Here is a 25,217-nt window from a genome sequence, read left to right as displayed (position 1 = left end):
TAATGCTTATCCAACATTCTGCCGGCCCATTTATGTTGGATAAGTGAGACTCTACTGTATACCCAAATGGCCAAGCTCTCAAATGGCTTGAGGGGAAGAAACAATGAAGAGTTTATTAGAAAATAAGGACTTACCGTTGGGTATTTAACAAAGAAGACAAAAATAGATTTTGAAATAGCTGCAGAAGGAATGTATTATTGTAATGATAAAGATAGATGTATTATTGTAATGATGAAGATTAGATACTAGTTCCATATGGCGTGATGTTGGAAGTCATGGGTGGCGGTTCACGGGTGGGAATGGGGAGATAGTGGGACTGGGGTAATAATATGTGTATCTTAAATATTATATTTTGAAGATTGCATGTTTTTTTCTTCATATACCGCAGTAAAAATGTATACTAAAAAGAGAAAAAAGAATCACAACCTACAAACAATTTTACAGACCCACCAAGAAAATTCACGAAATGTTACATTCACCAAAGGATAAGAGGGATCCTTTAACCACTGTGTGTATATAGTGAAGCTGTAGACAAGCCTCCAAAGGGACCACCAAATACAGTGTCCAGACACGAATCAAAGAATGTGAAAGACACTGAAAAGTAATTCAACCAGTGAAGTCAGCTATAGCAGAGCACTCAATGAACCAATCTGGACATAAAATATTATTTAAGAACACAGAAATCCTAGACCACTTTGACAACCATTGTGTCAGACTACACATAGAGGCCTTTGAAATCCAAAAGCACATGAACAATTTCAACAGAAAGGAGGAAACCATGAAAATGAACAAAATCTGATTACCAGTATTAAAAACACCAGAATAAATACAGTAAATAAGGAACACCACTCAGAAACAGGGGAACTCAAGACAGCAAACAATCAAGTAGCAGTTAACATCTCCCAAACAGAGGATGCCCTCAGGCAAAGCTACCTCTATGTATTTATTTATTTATTTATTACAACATTTATATCCCACCCTTCTCACCCGAGAGGGGACTCAGGGCAGCTTACAATAAACACACATATAAAAATTATACAGTACACTATAAATCAGATTAAAATTATTAACTTACATATATACCCTCACTGATTGATTTTGCAACTTCATGGCTGGCCACTCAAGGATATTCAAGCTTGCTAATTGCAACATTCACACTTGCTTCAAACAGACAAGGGTTTTTCCTCCCATCCTGGACATTCCACAGGTGTGTGTGCATACACACACACACACACACACTGCCATTAGAACCTCATAAGATGCCAGCCACAGTGAAGGTAAAAAATCAGGAGAGAATGCTACTGGAACATGACCATATAGCCCGAAAAACTTACAGCAACTCAATTATTTGATAGATAAAAGGCAGAAAAACCTGAATGGATGGGCACCTTTTCCAATTTTTGAATGCATCCATTCATCCAGAATATTGTGCGAGTGTCACAGAATCAGAGACTCACAGAGTTGGAAGAGACTACAAGAGCCATCTGGTCTAACCTCTGTCATTGAGGAACACACAGTCAAAGCATTCCTGACAAATGACCATGCAGCTTCTGTTTAAACACCTCAAGAGGAGAAGACTCCACCACACTCCAAGGCAGCATATTCCACAGTTGAACAGTTCTTACCATGAGGAAGCTTTTCCTAAAATTTAGGCGGAATCTCTTTTGCTGTAGTCCTAGTTCTTAGAGCAGCAGAAAACAATATGACATCCTTTCAAATGTTTAAACATAGGTATCATATCTCCTCCTCCTCCTGGCAAAGTATGAGGGTCATCTCTACCTTCTTGGCACCCTTCTAAATTATATCTGTTTAAGAGGTATAATAGATTGATGAAAATGGAAGAATCAAAAGCAAGTCAAACAAAACATCCTTCTGCGTTTGCTATTTTGGTTTAGAAGTTACTAGATAACATCACATCCAGTCCAGAAGTGTAATAACAAAATTATATATTCTGTAAAAGTGATAGAAAAGCATTTTCTATATCCCCATGATTTTCCTGATTGCTGATTGAACGCAGTGAGGAAAATACTGAGAAGGAGAAAGAGATGGAGATATGGAGATATGGAGATATGGAGATATGGAGATATGGAGATGGGGAGATGGAGATGGAGAGATGGGGAGATGGAGATGGAGATATGGAGAAGGAGAAGGAAGAGGAACAGACAAATTAGAGGAATTTTGTTTAATCCTGTTAAATGATTTAGCACTTGTCCTTGTTTTATTAGCAGGAGGCAAATGTAAGACATTGCATTGATCCACACCAGTAAATTTGTAGCATTAACCCACTTAGATGCATTGCAATGGGATATAATTGATTTGACTTACCACCACTAAAGTTACAATTAAGTATGCTTCAATATGCATCATTAGTATTAGTTGAAGTAGTGGTTGAACTAGTGGTTGTTTGCAGACTTGTGCATTTGTATAAAATCACTATCTGTTTCTGTTTCTTTCATTTGTAAGACCCCCGTTTTCATTTTTGAGTGCCTTCCATAAACGGGGGCCTTTCTGAATGGGCATTTTCATTCCACGTCTGAAAATATGAAAATTTTCGTTCCATTGGCAACAATGGGCGGGCTTCCCCAGGCTCCCCTTCCCCTTAGTTTTAGGGTGGTGGGTGAGGCGAGGCAGGCAGCAGGCTAGGCGGTTGGCATTCTTCTCCTTCGATTGGCCCAACAGACAGGGCTCAGAGGGAAATAGCAATTCTCCACGGGCCATGTGAGGAGAGCCAAGTGGCCCGAAAAGCAGGCAAGGAAATGGTACCCGTTCCTGCTTGCTTTTGTGTTGAGCTTATTTTCATTCCAGGGGAGGGATTCCCATTTTGTGCTTCTGCCCAAACAAAAGGAATGAAAGAACGAATAAAATGGGAGAAACCAGTATCACACCCACCTCTAGTTGTTTGTGTCAGGCATTGCACTCAAACCAGAATTTTAAACTTCGTTTTGTTGGTGGAATGCTTATATACAACTCCTGTGTGTATGTACTCAAGTTTCACAAACCCAATATCCATCTATCCAAAATGTGCCTGAACAGCCTACTGAATATCGTGTGTCATCAAAGATACAGATATTCCCACTTGAGAAGCTGCAGTATTTGCACAACAACAATACTGTCCCTGAATCTATGTCAGCCTATCCGTCCATTGAACTGGCATGGAACAGGGCCAGCTTGGTGTAGGGTTTTGAGCACTGGACAACAACTCTTGAGAACAGGTTTCCATTCCCCTCTTGATCAAGAAAAATTGCATCATCTTGGGCAAATCACTTGGTCTTAGCCTCTGAAAGCCCCGTGATATGTTCACATTAAAGTTGCCTAAGTTGGAAATTACTTGAGACTAGTCTTCCTGATATACCTTCCTATTGTGCTTTTAAGATGTACAGTATGACCCTATATTTATCTTTTCCAAATAACTATGTCCTTAAAGGTAAAGGTAAAGGTTTTCCCCTGACGTTAAGTCCAGTCGTGACCGACTCTGGGGGTTGGTGCTCATCTCCATTTCTAAGCCGAAGAGCCGGCATTGTCCGTAGACACCTCCAAGGTCATGTGGCCAGCATGACTGCATGGAGCGCCGTTACCTTCCCACCGGAGCGGTACCTATTGATCTACTCACATTGGCATGTTTTCGAACTGCTAGGTTGGCAGGAGCTGGAGCTAACAGTGGGCACTCATTCCGCTCCCGGGATTTGAACGTGGCACCTTTTGGTCCGCAAGTTCAGCAGCTCAGCACTTTAACACACTGTGCCACCAAGGGCCCCAATGTCCTTACTAGGAATTTTCTAGATCCTCCAGCATGACTCCAAGCTATCCTTGGGACAGATGTCCTTAATTTCAAAAAGGTTTGCTATCACCAGCAATTTCATGCATCCACGTGAAGTTCAGGAATGTATCCCCCATGGGCACAGGGGTCAAATTGTATGTGCAAACAGCCAGGCTCTTGCCATTAAAATGCACCTGAAGACAAACACAGACCCGATCACAGGGATGGCATATGGAGTTGCCATTAAAGTAGGAGAAATGAATTGCTGTTTTCTAAAATGGTTTTTGCAATTAGGCTCTAACAATCAAGGAGTAATATTAAATTCTGTCCTGGGCACTGACATATACTATCTACTTCTGTATTCTGCAAAAATCCCAATTCCCACAGTACATATATATTTCACTCAGTGGCTCCTGCAGGTATATATCTCTGCATTTACTTTCTCACTGCAATTCACATCAACAAGGTAAATGATCTTTCAGATTTATTAAGACATAAACTCCTCAGGTGACATTTATACCATAGGCATTTAGATGAATTATAGCATATTTTATTTTGACATGCATGCAGATTAAATGAAAAATATAAAAGGCATGTCTTGACTGAACTGTCCTAGAACAGCTATGGCTTTTATATTGCTGTACAACATATGACACAAAATGTAGGCATGGTGAATTGGCAATTCATAAATGTTTAAAAAATAATTGGTGTATAATTAGGATGAAATGAATACTTAAATATATTTTAAAAAACTAGCTGTGCCCTGCCATGCGTTGCTGTGGCCAATTGGAATAGCCTCGGTGCTTCAAAGCATGGCCACTTTTTAAATAGGGGCCTCCTTCCTTGGGCTGGATAAATGGGACAGAGTGGCCTCATGGCTTTGAAACCTGAGGGTTTTCCATCTAGGGGAAATCTTGGTTGGCCAGGTTGAAGAGCACTGAATAGTCTTGCTGCTTGCAAGCCTGGCTGGTTTCTACCTTGTGGAATTCTTGGTTGGTCAGGTCAAATAGCAATGAATAGTCTCAGTTCAGCAAGTATGAATGCTGCAATTAGTTACCTTGATTACCATTGAATGGCCTTGCAGCTTCCAAGCCTGGCTGCTTCCTGCTTGAGGGAATCCTTTGTTGGGAGGTGTTAGCTGGGGCTGATTGTTTCCTGTCTCGAATTCCCCTGTCTTCTGAGTGTTTTTTTATTTAGTGTCCTGAGATTAGAGATTATAATTTTCTGTATTGTTATTAGACCACAGTAATTATTACATATTATATGTATAATCTTACATTATCTGCTTAGAACAGGATTCTATGAGGCCCCTCCGTAGAGGCTCGCATGCCGGTCTTGTTGCCTTTGTGTGGTGTGTGGTTCCCTCCAGCCTCGCAATGGCGGTGTGTTCTGTGGAAGACAGAGGTCGTTTGTGAGGGTAGCGGTGGTATAGTGAGGCTGTAGTGTGGTGTGTATTCACGCTATGTGGAGCCTTTGGTGCCATTTTCCTGCCTCTCCCCCCTCAAAGTTTGGGAGTTAGTGAGGTGGCCGTGGTCCCCCAGGCTGTCCCCTTCCCCCTCCCTGAGGATCCCGAAGGCCTCCCTCTGAAGTGCACCTTTTTGTGGAAGTGTTTGGCGCCCTCCTTAGAGGGGGAAGCAGCGAGGGAAAAGCCTTTGGTGCTATTTTTCTGCCTTTCCCCCCTCAAAGTTTTGGAGTTAGTGAGCCAGCTGTGGTCCCCTAGGCCATCCCTTCCCCCTCCCCAAGGATCCTGAGGGCCTCCCTCTGAAGTGCACCTTTTTGTGGAAGTGTTTGGTGCCCTCCTTAGAGGAGGAAGTGGCGAAAGAAAAGCTCCTCTGGAAGAAAGTGGTGAAGAATTGGTGAGCACTGCCGGTCGCTTTTTTCCTCATGTGGGGTGGTTTAAGGATGTTGCTAAATATGGTGGTGGCAGCAGGAATCGAGGAACGACCGTTGAGGGTGAGAGGTGGGGGGTGCGATGAGTGTGCGCCTGTTCCTGTCCGGCACATGCGCTGTTCATTTTTCCCGGGTTTTGGGGTTTTGCGGGTCCCTGTTTGGTTCTGGAGGTTCGGTTTCATGGTAGGAACCTAGCGGCAAGGCTGTTGGGTTCTATTGTCAAGTTTCGTGGTTCTGGGGCATTTAGTTTTGTTGTTTACTTCTAGGCCCAAATTTCATTACCCCTTGATATATAGATGGATGGTCAAAGAGGAATGTCAGAGAAACTGTAATGAATAGAATCTTTGTAGTTCAGTACAATTCCTATACCGATAGGATATATCTTCCCAGACTTACCAAAGAAATATGGAACTGCAGTTAATAACAATCCCTATTGAAATGAATTAGTTTTATTGGAAATTGATCACAGAGACACTGGAGGACCTAGAAAATGCCTAGAGATAACTTTTTTGAAAGCAGGTAAAATGAAATCTTGTGCACTGGACCTATAGATATGGAGGCTATAACATACATATAAAAATACATATTTTTCTGAACAGGAAACATGTTTTTTTTAGCATTTAATGTGTACTAAATAGGTTTCCTGCTCAAAAAACAATGTTTTCTACACAGGATTTCTTTGTGGGAAACATGCCATTGTGAGGGCAAAAAAGCCCCATTCTCATTAAATATAGAAAAATTGGGAATTATTTGTTTTTACTTGCAAGAACATAATTGGGGAAGGTTTATTTTTCTCGTGAAAGGACAAAGCATAAGGATTTGTCCATTACTGTTCACTAGGATGACACTAGGATGACACTTTGGAGTCAAACTGTATTTTGGAGCTCTGTGTTTTGAATGCTGACTATATTCAGCTGTTAAAAAATCCCATAGATTAAGGTAATATCTGGTAGAGAAGATGTTTCAATTATGTTACAGTCAGAGATCTAATATCAAACCCAAGAATAACATAATTATAATTTCATGAAGTACTGACTGAGAGAAGGGCGTCTCCTAAAGATCTCAGGGCCCAGGCAGGTTCATACAAGGGGATGCAGTTAGCCAAACAGCCTGGATCTGAACTGTCTAGGGCTTTAAAGGCATAACCAGCACTTTGAATTGTGCCTGGTAACAGAATGGCAGGAGTCCCCAGTGGCACAGCGGGTTAAATCACCAAGTTGCTGAACTTGCTGACCAAAAGATTGGCAGTACGAATCCAGGGAGCAGGGTGAGCTCCTGCTGTTAATCCCTGCTTCTGCCAACCTAGCAGTTTGAAAACATGCAAATGTGAGTAGATCAATAAGTACTGCTCTGGCGGGAAGGTAACGGCGATCCATGCAGTCATGCCAGCCACATGACCTTGGAGATGTCTACAGACAATGCCGGCTCTTAGGCTTAGAAATGGAGATGAGCACAAACCCCCAGAATCAGACACAAGAAGACTTAATATCAGGGGAAAACCTTTACCTTTTAACAGAATGGCAGCCAGTGGAGCTGCTTCAACAAGTTTAAGCCATAGGGCTCTTCGCCTTTCCAAACTATATTTCCCAGAATCTATGCTCTCTGTCTTTTTCCCAGCTCATTCAGCTTGTCCCGCCCTCCTGCTTTTCTCTCTTCTTTACATGAGGCTATTAATTTAAAGAGGAATGGCAGCTTCTTTTACTTCCCTCGCTTGCTCTAAAAATGAAATCGGCTTTCTATAACATTATAGAATTCAAACAAAAAAGTATTGGGCGAGCTTGGATTTGTAAGGTTTTGCTTCCCCCCCCCCCCCCCCGGTTTATAAATGTATGAATTAGATATGGCTTCCTAACTAAAAGTTACATTTTGCACACCCCTAATAAATATGAGACTTAAGAATGGGAAAATGTCTATCTGTCTCATTTTCTGTGCTGGGCTTCTTTAAGGCTGCTAGACTACTTTCACATAGTGTGAATGATTTTTTTATTTCAACTTTCCTTAACTTATTCAATATCTCTGCCTCACTAGCCTGGAAGCCATCCGTGAGACTGGATACAAGAGGCGGCTTCAGATGGCACATTTTGAGTGTTCGTTTTCTGTAAAGCATTCATTTAATGCCTCAGTTCCTTTGCCATCCTCTGTGACTTCATTTCCCATTCATTCCTGTAATGTTGCCACTTCCCTTCTCACTCTTTCCACAAGGAGCTAGTCAATCTTTTAAACATTTTTATCCATCGTTCAAACTCTCTGCCCATCTCAGCAACCACATTTATTTGGCATTGTTCTGGTATAACTACCATTAAACTTGTTCCTCACAATTAGAAATGTTCTTGGCAAGAATATCCATGTGGGAATACACCATCAGCATATGGGAAATAATTCATCAGTTAAAAAGTTTAATAGCCTTATGCTCTAAGTATCTGGTAACACTGAACAGTATTATTGCCAAGAGCTGGGTTAAAAACAATTGCCAGACTATATTTTGCAACATTGGCTAGTACTGTTTTCTGTTGATTCTTATGAGGGCTAATTCCAGTATGAGGAATCCTTTGGCAAAGGGATGACTTATGGTGATTCTTAGGTGGCCTTTCACAGGGTTTTCTTGGCAAGATTTGTCCGGGGGGGGGGGGTGCCTTTAATTCTTCTGAGACTGAGAGAGTGTGACATGCCCAGGGCCACCCACTGGTTTTTCATGACAAAGCAAAGATTCCAACCCTGCTCCCAGAGTCACAGTGCAACAGTTAAATAACTACATCATTTTGACTGATCTGAAAATCAGTAGGGTTTAGGAAAAGATATCCAAAATTCTTCATTTCTAAATAAAAAAAATGGGTTTCCTGATAGTCAGGAAATACTACTAGAAAGAATATTAAAATAGTTAGGCTTTATGCAATATTCCTTGGTTTTTTAATGTACCAAAGTACTGAGGAATAATTATTATATGGAGAAATACACATGGCCATTATGCACACACATACAAGGAAAACAGATTTTCTATATCGAAAACATTGTGCCTGCATAGAAAACACACTTTTATATGCAGAATATATAAAATTGTAAAATTCCTTCATAATACTTTGAGACACTTGAGTACAGGGATAATACTGCAGAGTACAGGGAAAAACTACAATATTGATTAATCCTTCGATGGGAAGATTAAAATAATAATCAAGTATTTACATTCCCAATAGGTACCTTCTGGTGCAGCCACTTCTCCACAATGTTCTGGAGTACTGGCACATCATGGACACTGTGGGAATCTGAATATCTGCCCGCTAAGTGAGAAGATTTGAACTAGGGCAAGTCTCAATTGTGGTCTTGGATGGGCATTGAACTTGCTAAAGGATTCAGATGACCAAAGGTATCATACACTACTACCACAACTTCTTCTTACATTAACATCTCGGTTTGTGCAGTTTTATCACAGTGAACTACAGGTCAGAGGCCTATCTAAGAAATATGAATACTTAGTTCCTGAAAATAATTTCTTGAATGGACAAATGTGACAGTCTAAGACCAATACTATATACTAAATTCCAAAGGATAATTGAATTTAAACTTAAATCATTCCATTTTTTCTAACATTAGCCATTTTTGCAGGCTTACTCTCACAGACTTCTAGTTTTCAGATCTCAAATATGATAACTTTTGCATATTGTATCTTATCCTAGATCACTCTAACCTGATATCATTTCACAAAGTAATTTGCAAGTAAACACCATGTATATGTTTAACAAAAAATATACTTGCTTTTCTTCTCTGCCAGGTACTCTTAGTAACAGTTAGGTAAGACTGGATGTTGGTCTTCTTCTGTCTGCTTGAGAGGTCTACTATGATCTCACATTTTCCAAGATTTCTGACCTCACAACATATTGTGGAAAGGTAGGTGTAGCGTCTCCTATAAAATATTTTCATTGAACATACATGTGTGTGCATGCTCACGTGTGTATACAAATTCAGTGGTTATGTAATATGCCATCATGATAAAAAAAATGAAATTTTCCTTCATGCCCTAAATTTTGAGCACTAAAGAGAGTGATCTATTGAAAATCATTAACAAGTAGAACTCTCCTATTTGCTGTGTTTACATTTCTTTGGTAACTTTACCAGTCCCTTATCTTTGAATGCCTAAACTGAATTTCTAATTCTAATAAATGGTAATAATTAAAAAATTTCTAGAGGATGAGAAGAGAGTGACACATTATTGCAAAGCTTTTGGAAACCTTGGCAGGCTCCCTGAGCAGTAATGTATTAAATCTTTTTGTATTAGAAAAATCCCAAGGTTATAATAATTATGGATGACACCTGTCAATATTTTATTAATATAATTGCCAGGAGGGCAGGGCAGGCCTGGCTCATAACTAGCCTCAAAGGGAGATAATGGTTCAGTGATCTACCTTCAAGAAGCAGATTCTGAGGTCTGTGTCTCTATGTGTATCTTTTGTGTGTGTCTTCAGAATAAACTGTGTGTTTAATAAAAACACTAAAGATAGAAAAGAAAAGATGGAAATTTGCTAGAGTTAACAAAATTGGTGTGCTACCTGAAGAGGGCTACAACAGATGTTTTATGTTCCTGAAATTGGTAGACAGACTATCTATTATGTGAGTGACTCTTGCTTTCACTATTAGAGTGATGAATTGTGTTTATTTTTAACACATAGGTGTGTGCCAAGATCCCCAAATTGCTTTATACAGTTAAAATGAATATGGGAAAAAACAAACTAGTAGAAGGCTTTAGATGCTTAATTCTTGAAAGGCTAGGTTTGAATTCCTGTATACGCAACCATGTTGATATTAAATTAGAGTTGTCAGCTACATTTTAGAGGCTCTTCATTTTTAACACATATAAGGCAGAAAAGTATGGTGTGTATCTCTCCAAAGTACTACAGACAGAATTTCCTTTGATTCATTCTTAAGATACTAAGAATGTACCCTGTTTCCCCCAAAATAAGACCTACCCTGAAAATAAGACCTATCGTGATTTTTCATCATTTCTGAGGATGCTTGAAATATAAACCCTATTTCAAAAATAAGCCCCATATATAGTTAATTTAAAAAGTAAATTTGCAAAAATAAGACTGCCCCTGAAAACAAGCCCTAACGCATCTTTTGGAGAAAAAGACCCTATCTTATTTTGGAGGAATCTGGTTATCAACATTTGGATTTATTTTTTGGAAAGGACAGAAACAGAATCTCTCACTAAAAATGATGAAAAGAAATGCAATGCCCCTTGGTATCCACTTGAATTAGGTTCCAGGAAACAGACATATCCTATGGATACTCAATTCCATGGCTGCTCAAGTCCCATTAAATATAATGGCAAAGTAAAATGGTGTCTCTTATATAAAGGAGACTATTCATGCAAAATATGGAATGCTTCACAAATTTGCATGTCATTCTTGCGCCGGGGCCATGATAATCGTTTTTTGTGTCATTCCAATTAAAGTATTTTTAGTATGTGCTATCAAAGCAACTCATATAAAATGGCAAACACAAACTTTACTTTTTAGATTTTAAAAAAATATTTTCAAGCTGTGGATGGTGGAATCTATGGATTCAGAATCTGTGGATAAGGAAAGTTGATTATATAACAACAACAACAACAACAACAACAACAACAACAACACTTTATTTATAACCCACTTATATCTCCCCAAAGGAGACTCAGAGCGGTTCACATGGGGACCAAGCCCAGTCAACAGATAAAACAATACAATGATAGCATATAAATTAAAACAATAACAGTAAAATAGCATTAATAAAATACATCAGCAAGCATCAGGACTTATATAGTCTCAAAAGCATGGAAAAAAGCAGAATTGTCACATTCACTCATCCATACACACTCTGCTATTTTTTCTACAATTCTGAAGAAGTAATTGTTAGACATACACCATCAATCTCAAGTTCTTCTGCCTACAAAGAAGATAAACCTATAGAGCTGCTACTGGAACTTGACAGGAAGTTGGAAAAACTGTGCAGTTGGCTTTTGTCTTTTCCAAGTCTGAAGCCATTTAAAGCGTACAGATTTTGAGTGGCAGTAGTCCATCTCTCTCCACAGCAAGAACAAGGGAGGACAATGCACAACAATATAGCTTCAATAGCTCAGTAACATACTACACTGTCATCTTCATCCTCATAATGATGGGCTTAAGGAAAGCAGAAAAATGGCACAACATTAATCCCATCTTGTGGCAATGATGGTAATGAGAATGAAAAACTGAGATTTAACCCATTCTTGTTATACGCTTAGAGCTGTAATCTCATAAGCCTCTTTACATTATGGACTTTAAGAAACTAGAAATAACAACTTATGATGATGTCATCTAAACCACTTAGAAGCATGAAATATGCTGCCTGAAGCTCTTAGCAAAAACTCCCAGAGCACAAAAAGTTGGATTTTTTCCCAGGTTAAAGGAGGTGCCTGTACATATAGCTCTACAGAAGAAGATTTATTTTATTTTCTGTCTTATATTCCACCTTTTTCCTGATGCAGGCCTGAATGTATGTTGCACCACCTTTTATTCCTTTTTGTTTTTAAAGTGCCTGTTTAGAATCCCCATATTGGTCATTCCTAAAGGTGACAGTACTTGATGTTAAAATGTATGTGCTGAATTGACATCCTTGAATAGCTTTGAGAACTCATACATATCCAACACTCTAGAGAATGTCAATGAGCAAAACAAGAGGTCACCTAGTGTTTTTTTTAAAAAAAAAATCTTCAACTATAATTCCAATCTGAGTGTTTATAGAAGGGTTTTTTTTTCACCATGTGGAAAATCATAGGTGTCTTAACCACTTCTGCATAGGTTGACATCAGAGCCGGCCCTAGGTATTTTTCAAGTGTAGGCGAACAGAATTTTGACGCCCCCCCAAACCAATAACTGAAAAATAAAAGCGTTGGATAAGCGAAAATGTTGGATAATAAGGAAGTATAAAGGAAAAGCCTATAAAACATCAAATTACATTATGATTTTAAAAATTAAGCACCAAAACATCATGTTTTACAACAAATCAATAGAAAAAGCAGTTCAATACATGGTAATGTTATGTAGGAATTACTATATTTGCAAATTTAGCACTAAACATTGAACAGGGATATAGGGCAGTGTGGACTTAGATAACCCAGATAGCCCTCAGTATTAAAAAAAAACTCTAAAATCAGGACAATAAATAAAGAACAACACTCTGAAAACAGAAGAAATCCAGACAGTAAACAATCAGGGACAGCTAACTCCTCCCAAAAAAAGATTCTCTCAGGCAAGAAGAAGCCAGGCCTTGAAGCCACAGGGCCATTAAATGCTAATCAAGGTGATTAATTACAACATTCACACCTGCTTCAAAGAAAAGTTCTTTCTCTCACCCTGGACCTTCTACAGATATATAAACCCCACATACCTAGCTTCCAAGTTCCTACAGACCTCACAATCTCTGAAGGCCCCAAAGGTGGGCTTGCGTGGTGCGAAGATGGGCCTGCGCTGGCCGGAAGGCCCAGCGCGGCCGCTGGAAGGCCCGAAAGAGAAGGAGGTGGAGAGTGGTGCCCTCCTCCCAGGACGATGGTGCCCCCGGGACGATGGCGCCACAGGCAAATGCCTATTTCGCCTTATGGTTGGACCGCCTCTGGTTGACATCATGTATTAGTCGAGGGCAAGTTTGAGGGCCAAAATTATGGATCTTTATATGACCTGTGGATAAGTCCAGGATCATTCCATGAAGCAGGGAAATTTACATTTTATATTGATTCGCTGAATTAATTGATTTATATTCCAAATGCATCCTGGCACAAGAACAAAAGTGGCTAAAAATAAAATACAGCAATATAAAGTATTGCAAAAATCTTATTATGTAAAAATAAAAACAATCAAATAAGTAACTGTATAAAAATTTCAAAATCTAAATCAGTTTAAAACACATTGAAAGGATAATTCAAATGATTTAAACATAGCATAATGCATTTTAAAATTATACCCTTCTGATATGTGAGTTCTGAGTCAAGAACCTGCTCAAAAAAAAAAGGTTTTGCTTGCTGGCAGAAGGAGAGCAAAGAGGAGTTCCTGGGAGCAACTACTCAGAAGGATTCTCTTCACCCAAAACACATGTTGTGATTATAAGACTAAGGACCTTTTCACACAGGGTTTTTTGTCTGCTTTTTCTTCTTTTGGACAGGGCTTGTTGAGCGTCATCAAATGAGGCTGGCTTGTCCCTGCCAACTCTCCTCCCAAAGTGGAGGGGAAGTGTCACCAGATGTTTCCTCTGCCACTACAGAGAGGAAAGTGGTTTTTTTTTTTTTGGAGCTACCTGCATTTTCTTCTCTTTCCCCCCATATAATGAGGGAAAGGGCAATAGGGCAACATGCATTGCCACCCTTTCGCCCATCTGATGGGGTGTCAACGTGCCTTGTCCTGTCCCCACCATACGATAGGGGAAGGAGGAAAGGAGCATACATGGCTGCCAGCAAAATGGAACAGCATGTGAAGATGACCAGCATGTGAAGAGAAACCCTCCCCCTGCAAATAGTTCCTTTCAGAATTATCTTCGTGAATGTAGGCAAGACATTCACCATTCTTAGTTTCATAAGTCCTGGTAGATGTTATTGTGGCGATTTCACTTACTTGTTCAGATTGCTTCATGAAATTTGTACTCTTCTTTTTCCATGTGTGTGGGGGGGGGGAATCACCCACACTTCAATGATCACATTTAACAAGTCTGATCATTTGCTGCCAAGTAATTTTCAGTAAGTGAAATTGGAGTAATAGCAGCACTCTGTGCTATCAATCTGGAAGAGATAATTGAAAAATATCTCCAAGTCAACAAGTCCAAGCCATCACCACCTACTCAAATCATTGTGTGGAACTGAGTCCTATTATGTACTAGGGACACTTTCACACTAAAATTATAGCACTAAGATTTTGCTCTAAGTTCCATTTCTGCATCCTATGTAATCAGGATCTGTCATTTTGTGAGGCACTAGAGAAGCTCTCTGGCTAAAAATTCCTAGTGCACCTATAGAGTAATCTGTCCCCTTTCAAGGGTTTCACACCCATGTTTTGATTATTCCTGAGCCTGTATCACCTCCCTTACTTCCAGAAGTTGGGGCTGCTATGTGAACATTCACATGGCAGTTCTGTCCTCAAGAAATGAGCAAGGGAGCTGTTCAAGAGGTGAGTGTACCATGTGTTTCTGTTTCACTGGGTCCTCCCTTCCTTTGCCCAGCTTCCTTTGCCCAGGCCAAACAGACATTCATGACATGCAGGATGAGGAGGAGCCAGTTCCCTGTGCCACTTCACTTACCCTGTGTATCTGGCTCATCTACCTCTTCCTGCATGCCATGAACATCTTTTTCACCTGGTCAAAGGAAGGGAGCCATTGAGTGGGAAAAATACAGTACACAGAAAGAGGAGAAACTGGATCTGTAGAGTAAGTAACATTGCAGGCTCATATGTTCTTGGTTCCTATGCTTCTTCCTGTTTGCAGTGGGTTTCTGTTCCACCCAGAATCTCCCTTCCTTTGCCTGGTTAAAAGAGACACTCATGGCATAAAGGAAGAAGAAAAGGAGCAAGTGAAATGGCACAAAGAGGTGGCCCTTCCTCTTACCATTGGGATTATGGTGAGTAGCCCCACCTCCTTGGGACCACAGTGTCAGCTCCTGATTCCTCTCAGGGATTTTAGTTTTTCGACTTTTGCAGAAGAGTTATTCCTATAACTCTCATGAGAATGTAAGGATGACTGAACTGCAAATCGCAAGATTCAATTAAATCCAGTCACACCAACTAAAATATGATCATAATTGTGTAGTATAACAGGGCCCTGCAAAGTGGATGTTGTTCTCACACAAGCAAATTAAGATGTTACGGCCATTAAGTCTCCATGAATGCATACTAGGACTACCCTGAAGATATGAGAAAAGAGTAGCACTTTCTCATGGAAACTAAATTATGGATTAAGGATTTTTTTGAGTCCTGGGCAACAAAGATGACCAAACTATCCTAATGACAGACACATGATTGGGGCTTCCCATAGAATCCATACATATTTTCATTTATTACAAATGAAGCATGAGTTCTAGACTCCTAATATAACTAAGTATAAGAGACAATAAAATTCATGTAACAAACCATTATTTCTAATGTTACCAGTAAATATTAGTTGATGGTACCTTGCAACCTTGTTCTATTTACAGTACTGAAAGTTGAAGTTGAAATATGAAATTCGCCTATCTATCCAATAGCACATCTTTTTGTCCTTATTCAGATTGTTTTTCCTCCAAGAATGGAACTCATTTTAGTGCTCCCTGGGGAAAAGGCAGATTAATTAATTGCAAAATCTACTTTCACTGAGTTCATTAATCTGATATTTGATGCATACTTTTGTGTCACCTTTTACCAACATGAAGTTCTTAGTTGTTCTTCTCACACACTTCCATACATGCACAAAAACTTTTGTAAAGTTTAATTTATAGGTTAGGAAATGAAGGGCAATGAAATAGCTTTGCAAGAGTAATAAAAAAGACTGATGATTCTGATTATTTTATTTTTTTGTAAAAAAAAGGAGTAAAGACTAAGAATGCTGCTCCAAGCATAGAAAACCAGCTGTCAGTTGAATGTATAATTAGAATGATTTTTCAACAGCCGTGAACAACAACATTTAAAAAATGATGAAGATACTCAAAGAACATTTTGCTTTGCTATCAGGTGTTTCAAAAATTCAAGCTTGTCCAAGGGGATTAAAAGGGATGGTATGTGCTTAGCTTCTGAATTGGTGATGATTATTTCTTTTCTCCAAGACATGAGATAACTGTCATATTGATTCGTTAGCCGTGCCTACAGTGATGTCTTTTTAATATGCATTTAGCACACATCTCACTTGCAGTACCTAAACCTCAGAAATGTGGAAATCCATATACCTGTTCATAGCATTAAGAGATACCTCCATTCAACTAAGGATTAACAGCTTAATCCTGTATATGGTTTCTCAAGTGAATTCTATGGGACTTGCTTCCCAGTAAGTATGTATAGGATTGCAATCTAAAATATGCAACAAAACAGGAATGAGGAGAAAATATTTTCAAAGAAGTGGGCTGTCCTCTGATAGGATTTCATGAATCTGTTCTGTCAGTTATTTTAATATACTTCACATAATCCACATCTTCTACTCTGTCTGTGGCTGGATTTAATTTTGTTCCAGAATCTTCACATGAATAGAGAGCTCCACATGTATATGACAAAAGTCTGCACCTTTGAAAACTGTGATCATAAACATGTGTACATTTAAAATATTCACAAAACTATACTTCAGCCCACAGGGTGGAATGCATCCAACCTATCTATACAATTTTGAGCATGCATGCAAAAGGATTTAATTGGGGAAGTGCCCCCTGCCCTTACAAAAGGATGGATTTCTTCTTGTTCAAAAGGGACAAAACACATCAGAAGTGGAGTTGGGAGTGAGAGAATATTTGAAGATGTGTCTTGTGTAGATATTAGGGGTGTGCAAAATTATTGTCACTCCTAGTAAATCGTATCAAATTTGTTAAATTTGTGCATGTGAATCAATATTACTAACATGCAGGAAAGGGGAGACTTTAGAATAGAAACATTCACTAAACATTTTCATTAAGATTCTGTAACAGTCAGATGCCCCCCAAAGTCTTTAATTTTCAGTATAAGTATTAAGCAACTTGGTAAAGTCAAGATGACATAGTGTTTTTAAAACCAAGGCTGCTTTTTTGGCTGCTCACCATAAGGAAGGGCTTCTGGGGGCAGGACTAAGAGTTGAGTGGGAAACTGAGCTCACAGCATTTTGAGAAATGTAGTTTGGGAAAGCAAGGGCCCCTGGGGCAGACAATGGAAAAGGCCCTGTCCTAATCTACATTTCCCAGAATGCAGTGCTCAGCATCAGAAAACCCAATGAGGGCTGCAGAAGCCAGCCATTTAGAGTGAGTTTAATAATAATAAACGAAATTATTGAATCTGCAAAGAGGACTTAAGTAAGTAAGTAATAATATAAATCTGTGCAAAATTGAAGTTATGTGGTTAATTGTGTGTCATATAGACAGATGGACATTCAAGGGGATTGCTGTTGTGGAATTTTGGGGATAGATGTTTTTGTCTAAACTTTTAAATATCTCCAAAAATCCATAGATGTTTGAATCTTTCAGAAGTTTCCAGGGACTCATGCCCTGGTTATCTTGTGCATTGCATTTAAATTCAAGTAGATAGCTCTTGTAGTTGTTTTTTTGTTTTGTTTTGTTATATATATATATATATATATATATTGTTTTTTAAAAAAATTCTAAAAAAATCCCCTAAAATTGATGAGTTTAACATTCTAAAATTTGGTGGGATATTATAAAAATGAATTTTATAATAATTATACTTTAGAAGCACTTTTAGAAATGAAACATTTTATTGATCAAACATGCCTAATAGATATGCAAGTCTCCAGCAAAGATTTGAAGGAACATTTTGTACACTAGCCTTGCCAATGTCCATTTTAATTGCTAAAGATACACATTTATCCCCATATGCTTCAGTAAAAATAAACTCTCACTCCTTTTTCTCCTTGTCTTTCTTCTTGAAATAGCATGCATCTGCTAGAGAACAGTCTGCTTAGAGAACTTTTACAAAGGCATGGTAATCATCCTCAGAAATCAATTGAGCTATAGACAAAGATCACTGATTCTTAAAGGAGTTGCTGGTAAACCTCCTGTTTCAAGGAGCAAGCTTCAGAAAAATGAAATGGATTTTATCACAGTAAAAGATCATTGATGCTCACAGTCACCTTTGTCTCTCTGAGTGCACAGGCCAGAGCAGAAAGTGGAAATTGTAGTCCAACCGCAGTCCTACAGGAGACCCAATAGAATCAATGTGTAGTTTCATGTCTTCTGGCTGTCAAAAACAAGAAGACAGATAGACTCACACATTTGAAGCAGGTTAAAAACAGGGTGCAGACTGAAAAGGAAGATTCATTTTTATTATGAACTAGCTTGGGGACCCGGAAATGCCCGGGTTATTAGAAGAAGGCACTGTTTGTTTTGGGATGTTAGGAAATATCACTTAAGTTTGGTCCAGATCCGTCATTGGCTGGGTTCAGTGCTGTCTGGATAAGGGTGAACTACAACTTCCAGATTCCCAAGACAATCACCCCCAAAACAGGCCTGTATGCAGAATTGGCCATGTTGGGTTTGTGTGCCAAATGTGGTCGACATCTGATGTCAGCAGGGTTCAGTACTTTCTGGATGCAGGTGAACTATAACTCCCAAAATCAAAATCTTCTCTTAATTCCCCTAAACCCCTACAGTATGTTTAGTTGGTCATGGGGCATCTCTGTGGCAAGTTTGGTCTAGATCTGTCGTTGGCTGGGTTCAATGTTGTCTGGATAAGGGTGAACTACTACTCCCAGAGCAAAGGTCAATCAACCCAAAACCAGGCCTGTATGTACAGTTGGCCATGTTAGGGCTGTGTGGCAAGTTTGGTCCAGATCCGAAGTCAGCTGGGTTCAATGGGTGTGGGTGAACTAAAACTTCCATATGCAAGTGCGATTGTCCATGGTCCATCCTCCTCCAAACAATGCCAGGATGTAGGGTGGGTCATGGGTGGTCTGTGTGCCAAGTTTGGTCGAGATCTGACATCAGCTGGGTTCTGTGCTGTCTAGATAAGGGTGAACTACAACTCCAAGATCCGAGATAAATCACCCCCAAACCAGGCATGTATGCACAGTTGGCCATGTTGGGTCGATGTGCCAAGTTTGGTCGAGATCTGACGTCAGCTGGGTTCAGTGCTTTCTGGATGCAGGTGAACTATAACTCCCAAAATCAAGGTCCATTCCCACTACCCCCTGTAGTATGTTCAGTTGGTCATGGGGCTTCTCTGTGCCAAGTTTGATCCCAATCCATTGTCAGTGGGGGTCACAGTACCAGTGAAGGTACTACAAGTTCCCATCATCCCTGGCAAGTGTGGTCTAGACGCATTGTTGGTTAGGTGAACAGTACTCTCTGGATGTAGGTCAAGTACAAGTGTTGTAAATCATGGTGTGAATTCTCCCCTAAACTCTTGTTCAGTTGCTGATCAATTCCTCTGTTCACTGTGTGCCAGGAAATGGTAAGAAAGAGTTAAGGTAGAGGCAGTGGGTGGGGTCATGCAAATGAAGGAACCCTGGGGATGAAATGGGCCCTTCACTTGGGTGCGGGGCAGGATGGTGTTTGTGGAGGACACTGGCAGGGTTTGGGCTGCATGTTCGTGGTGCTCACTATAACCTGCAAAGTCAGGTGAGGGAGTGACTTGGTGGCTTCACAGCACTGGAAACTATAGCCTGTTTGTGGAGGCCGGAGGCTGTCTGTCTGAACAGACACCCGTGCCACATACACACATACAGATTTTTCACTTTTATTATGGACTATCTTGGGGACCCGGCGATGCCCGGGTCATTTGAGAATGGTATTATTTGTCTTTTAATGTTATGTATTGTGTTTGGAGTGGGTAAACTACAATTCCCAGAATCGTGGCTGAATCCTCCCCAAACCCTGCCAGTATGATAAGTTGGCCATTTTGGGTGTGTGTACCAGTTGTGCTGCAGTGCTGTCTGGATGGGGGTGAAGTACTGCAACTTCCAGATTCCTGGGGCAATTGCCCCGAAATATCTATCAGTATCCACAGGAGACAATATTCAGTCTGTGTGGCAAGTTTGGTCTAGATTCGTCATTGGCTGGGTTCAGTAGTCTTTGGATGGAGGTGAAATACAACTTTCAAAATCAAGGCCCTTCCCACAAATACCTGCAGTATGTTCAGGAGGTCATGAGGCTTCTCTGTGTGAAGTGTGGTCCTAGTGCATTGTCGGTGGGGGTCAGTGTTTATCTGGTTGCAGGTGAACTACAACTCCCTTTTTCCCAAACTTGTCCAATTTGTTGTATTGGTTATGGGGGCTCTGTGTGCCAAGTTTGATGCTCATTCATTGCAAGTGAACTATAAATCCCAGTTCCTACTACTCCTCAACTTCCAGTCCAGTTCCCCTCCAAACCCACCAGTAGTCAAATCTGGACATATTAGGTCTGCATGGCAAGTTTGGTCGAGAGCCATCATTATTTGGGTTCATAGTGTTCTGGGTGTAGGTGAACTACAACTCCTCTATATTCCCCAGTAGGAGTGACAGTGCTCTGACTTGATGCAGGGTGAACTACAACTTCCACCATGTGGAGTCAATCCATAAACTCCTCCAGTAAGTTTGCTCTGTTTGTTATGCAGAGAGATTGGAAAGGGAAGGGCAGTGGGCGGGGCCATGCAAATTCCACAGCAATGGAGAACTCTGGAATGCCTGCCTGTGGTGGAAGAAAAAGAAAAATCTAGGATGAAATGGTCCCCAAACGAAAGCATTCCTTGGGTGGTGGGCTGTAGTGTTTGGGAAGGACATTGGCAGGGGCTGGGCTGCATGTTCATGGAGCTCGCTGTAACCTCAATGTCAGTGCAAAAGGGTGACTTGCAGGATTCTTAACCCTGGGAACTATAGCCTGTTTGTGGAGGCCGGAGGCTGACTGTGTGAGCAGACATCAGTGCTACGGGTTTTCACTTTTATTATGGATTTAGATAGATTAGATTAGATTAGATTAGATTAGATTAGATTAGATATAGATATAGATACAGATATTTAGAAACCAGAGCTGGTAACAGTTCTTTGTATTACAACTCCCACAGTCATTGTAGTTGGGGAGATGTAGCCACAAAAATAACTTTTCAAAAATGTACCTTTTGTTTTCTTGACAAAATTCATATGATTCACTCAAAAAGTCATGTTGGTCCCTTGATATAGATTTCATGTTTATTCAATTGAGATAACCCAAACTGACCATCAGATTTGAAACAGAGATATAAATGTATGAGTAAACTAAGGGCCACTTTATTAACTATTTAAACTGATCCAAAAAAGAGCTCCATGGTACATGTACAGTAGAGTCTCACTTATCCAACATAAACGGGCCGGCAGAACATTGGATAAGCGAATATGTTGGATAATGAGGGATCAAGGAAAAGTCTATTAAACATCAAATTAGGTTATGATTTTACAAATTAAGCACCAAAACATCATGTTATACAACAAATTTGACAGAAAAAGTAGTTCGATACTCAGTAATGCTATGTAGTAATTACTGTATTTATGAATTTAGCACCAAAATATCACAATGTATTGAAAACATTGACTACAAAAATGCATTGGATAATCCAGAATGTTGGATAAGCGAATGTTGGATAAGTGAGACTCTACTGTATTTACTTTTCCTTCAATATTTCAAGAGCAAGCAATTCCTGATTCCAGAGACAAAACAATAGATTTAACTGGCACTCAGTCAGTCCATCCCAGGAAGTCTAAAACTACTGATCTCCCTCTCAAATCTTGAACCATAAATGAAAAAGCCACTCAAGTCTAATCTTAAAGGTTGTTCCTATTCCCATCCTTGAGTTCTCCAGAGAAGTCTGGAGAACTCCCTTTCACAAAATATTCCCCTGAGTGCTCGCTGTTATTTTCCCTCTTTTCACATTAATCTGCCAAAAGCAGCCAAGGTGATAATTATTTACAATTAAATAACAATTTTACAAATAAAATTCATAATGCAATAAATATTAAAGAAGCTTAATAAATCCAGTCAACTTGTTTAAGGTACCACCCAAAGTAAATTGCCCCATATTACAATGGAGAATTGGGACAAGATAGGGAAAACACCCTTCTTTGTCATGGTTAAAGGAGAAGATTTATATATTTATTTATTTACCTCATTTATATCCTGCCCTTCTCACCCCAAAGGGGACTCAGAGCGGCCTTACAGTTAGGCAGCAATTTGATGCCATAAACATACATACAATAAAAATAAACAGTTACATTAAAACCAAAATCATCAAAACAACTCAATTTATAAACAATTATTAAAATCACACCATCCAAAATCATGATCCAAGGCCATTCCATTTGTCATTTCACTATTCCTTATTGTCTTATTGCACTAAAATTTTCTATCCAAAGGCTTGGTCCCACAACCACATGTTTACTTTCTTCCTGAAGGTCAGGAGGGAGGGGGCTGGTCTGATTACTGACCAATATTAACCATGAGGGTAAGTGGGTAGACTGAGTAACTGTCAAAGAAAATGGAAGAATGATGGAGCTGTGCTCTATGCCCACACATTGTCTCCCATCCTGCCTTGTGATGCATAATGTCACTGAGTTTCTTTGGGTCTCCTTTGTGGAGAGAAAAAGCAGGGTATAAATAAACATAACAACAACAACAACGATTCTTGCTTTCCCCCCATGGTGGCCCCCACTCTGTAGTTGCCATAATAAGCAACATGAAGGTAAGAAGCTGAATTTTTGTAAATGAGTAAATTATGGCATTCTTTTAATGTTCTGCACGGCCGTTTCTGTTTAACAATTATGCAAAATGTATTGTCGGAGGCCTTCTCACAGCAGCCCAGTAATGCAAAACGTAATCAATTCTCAACTCTGCTTTTAAAACAGTCTCTTAGAACTGGGATGTGTCCCAGTGTTTCTCACCCTCATTATATGTACCTGCAGGGCATTTGTGAAAACATGAGTATAGACTCTTGAGTGTTTCTCAATATGATTTGTATACAGTTGTTGAACTGAGTGCTAAATCTTCTAGGATTTAATGATCTGCTCTATAATCAGCTAGCTGTGGTTATAATTTCATATCACTCTCTTCACACAGCCAAATTTCAGGGATTTGGCTTAGGGCAAAGGAAATCCATTAAGCTTTTTTTAAGTTCATAGCAGCATTATAAATATTCTTAAGTATCCATATGTATATTTGGGGATTCTGTGATATTTATAAAACAATTTAGTTCTAGCACAGTAAATTAACTCTTACTGCTCTTACTGTGAAAAATGGTTATGTATCCAAAATACATGGACCAGTAAAATTGCAGAACAAATCCTTGTTAGGTATAAACCCTCCACCAAGCCAATAGATGACATCAAACAGTGGATTTTTGTTCATACAAATTTCCTTTATTCCTGTCTTTCTGCATGCCTCTTTTATCTGTTTTGAGGTGGCTCTGGGTAAGCAGGAGGAAGAGGAGGAATTTGGCAGCAGTTTCTTCAATTAGCAGAATGTTACTACTGGATACAATCCAAAACTTCTGTTAAATCTTCCCACAGAATGGACATACAACATGCTCTAAAGTGATACAGAATGGTTGAAAAGCCAGGATGATGAGCTTTATACAAAAGTGGTTTGGGTGTTGGACCAGGTCAGAATCCCTACTCAGTCATGGAAACCTTAGACAAGTAACACCTTTTCAGCCTCAGAGGAAAGGCAAAATATTGTCAAGAAACCTGGACCTTGGGGTCACCATGAATCAGAAACAACTTGAAGGCTTACAGCCACAACCATATGCACAATAGGAGGAAGAGAGACAAAAATCCAATGAAATACAAGTAATATAAATGGTATTTCGACTTCCCACTCTATCTTCACAATACTGTATAGATAAGGCTGAGTAGAAGAAATTGCCCAAAGTTACCTATTGAATTTTGTGATTCCGTGGGGAGTCATGAGGGGAATTTCAAATATCACATGTCAAGAACCAAGCCAGTCCTCCACACTGTCCCTCCACATTTTCAGTTTTGATTTTTGCAGATTTGACTTAAAATGTTATCACTAGAAATCTCTAGGCTCTCCAGTGTGACCCTATGGTCAACCTTCTGCAATTATGCTGGGAGACCTAGAGATTTATAGAAAGAACACCTGTCTGGAAATTTCTAGGTTCTCTGATTTGATTCTGTGGTCGGCTTCCAGTGGACGTTGGTCATAGAGTCATGCTGGAAGAACTAGAGAATCCTGGAGAGCTGTTGTTCTCTCAGGTAAAGCAGTTTTTCACTTCCACAGAGAACCTTTACCCCATAACCTTAGCAAATGTAGAGGGCTGATTGTGGTTTATATCCTTGAACTGTTGCTAAGACAATGTCAAAGATTTCTTTTATTTTGCTTTCAGAATCATCAGCAGTTATATTCCAGTGAAAATAATTATCCAGTTTTTATGCAAAGTGGGATGAAAATGGAATGGGCACATTTTCCCACTATAAATGGTAGCTGCAAAATACAAAGATCAAACACATCAGTGGAATTTAGAAAGCTGATCATGCTCAACCCATTTTCTCTGGCGTGCAGCATAATAAATTATAACAATACTGAGAGTCAGAAAGCAAAGACTCTTGTAGTTCATAATCCAGTTATAGCAGAACAGAAAATCTTTAAGGAAGAATGATTGTGGAGAAGTAGAATTTGTAGATTTCTTTTAAAAATGGAAAGGGTGAGCCAACTGCTTGGTAAAAATATTACAAAAATTTAGAGAAGGGTTTGTGCACAACCCCCTATCAACATTTATTTCATAATCATTCAGCAACCCTTTTCACATAGACTTTATTCAGTAATCTAAAACATGTGGAAAGGGGGCAAAGTCAAGTATCTTGAAATCTCACTGATTTCAGTGGAATTGATTTGCACATCATTCATTCTTTAAAATGAATGTGGCTTCAGGATGCTTAAATATCTTGGTCCTTTTCCTGAGAC

The 25,217-nt window shown here is 39.5% G+C and overlaps 1 long non-coding RNA gene and 1 other non-coding gene across 2 annotated transcripts; both read right to left on the bottom strand.

Annotated features, from left to right (window-relative positions):
* Positions 1–11,009: 11,009 nt before the first annotated feature.
* Positions 11,010–11,115, bottom strand: LOC134295778 (U6 spliceosomal RNA). Its single transcript, XR_010002385.1, has one exon. It is a non-coding gene; the product is annotated as a U6 spliceosomal RNA (small nuclear RNA).
* A 1,494-nt stretch (positions 11,116–12,609) lies between these two features.
* Positions 12,610–25,057, bottom strand: LOC134295432 (uncharacterized). The gene is made up of 3 exons (XR_010001999.1): positions 18,428–25,057; positions 15,804–15,938; positions 12,610–14,423 (listed from the first exon to the last, which is right to left on the bottom strand). It is a non-coding gene; the product is annotated as an uncharacterized LOC134295432 (long non-coding RNA).
* Positions 25,058–25,217: the final 160 nt, after the last annotated feature.

The sequence above is a fragment of the Anolis carolinensis genome, chromosome 1, assembly GCF_035594765.1.
Source record: "Anolis carolinensis isolate JA03-04 chromosome 1, rAnoCar3.1.pri, whole genome shotgun sequence".
Lineage (NCBI taxonomy): Eukaryota > Metazoa > Chordata > Lepidosauria > Squamata > Dactyloidae > Anolis > Anolis carolinensis.
Note: the sequence above shows the minus strand (reverse complement) of the source record. Positions and strands in the feature narration are given on the sequence as shown.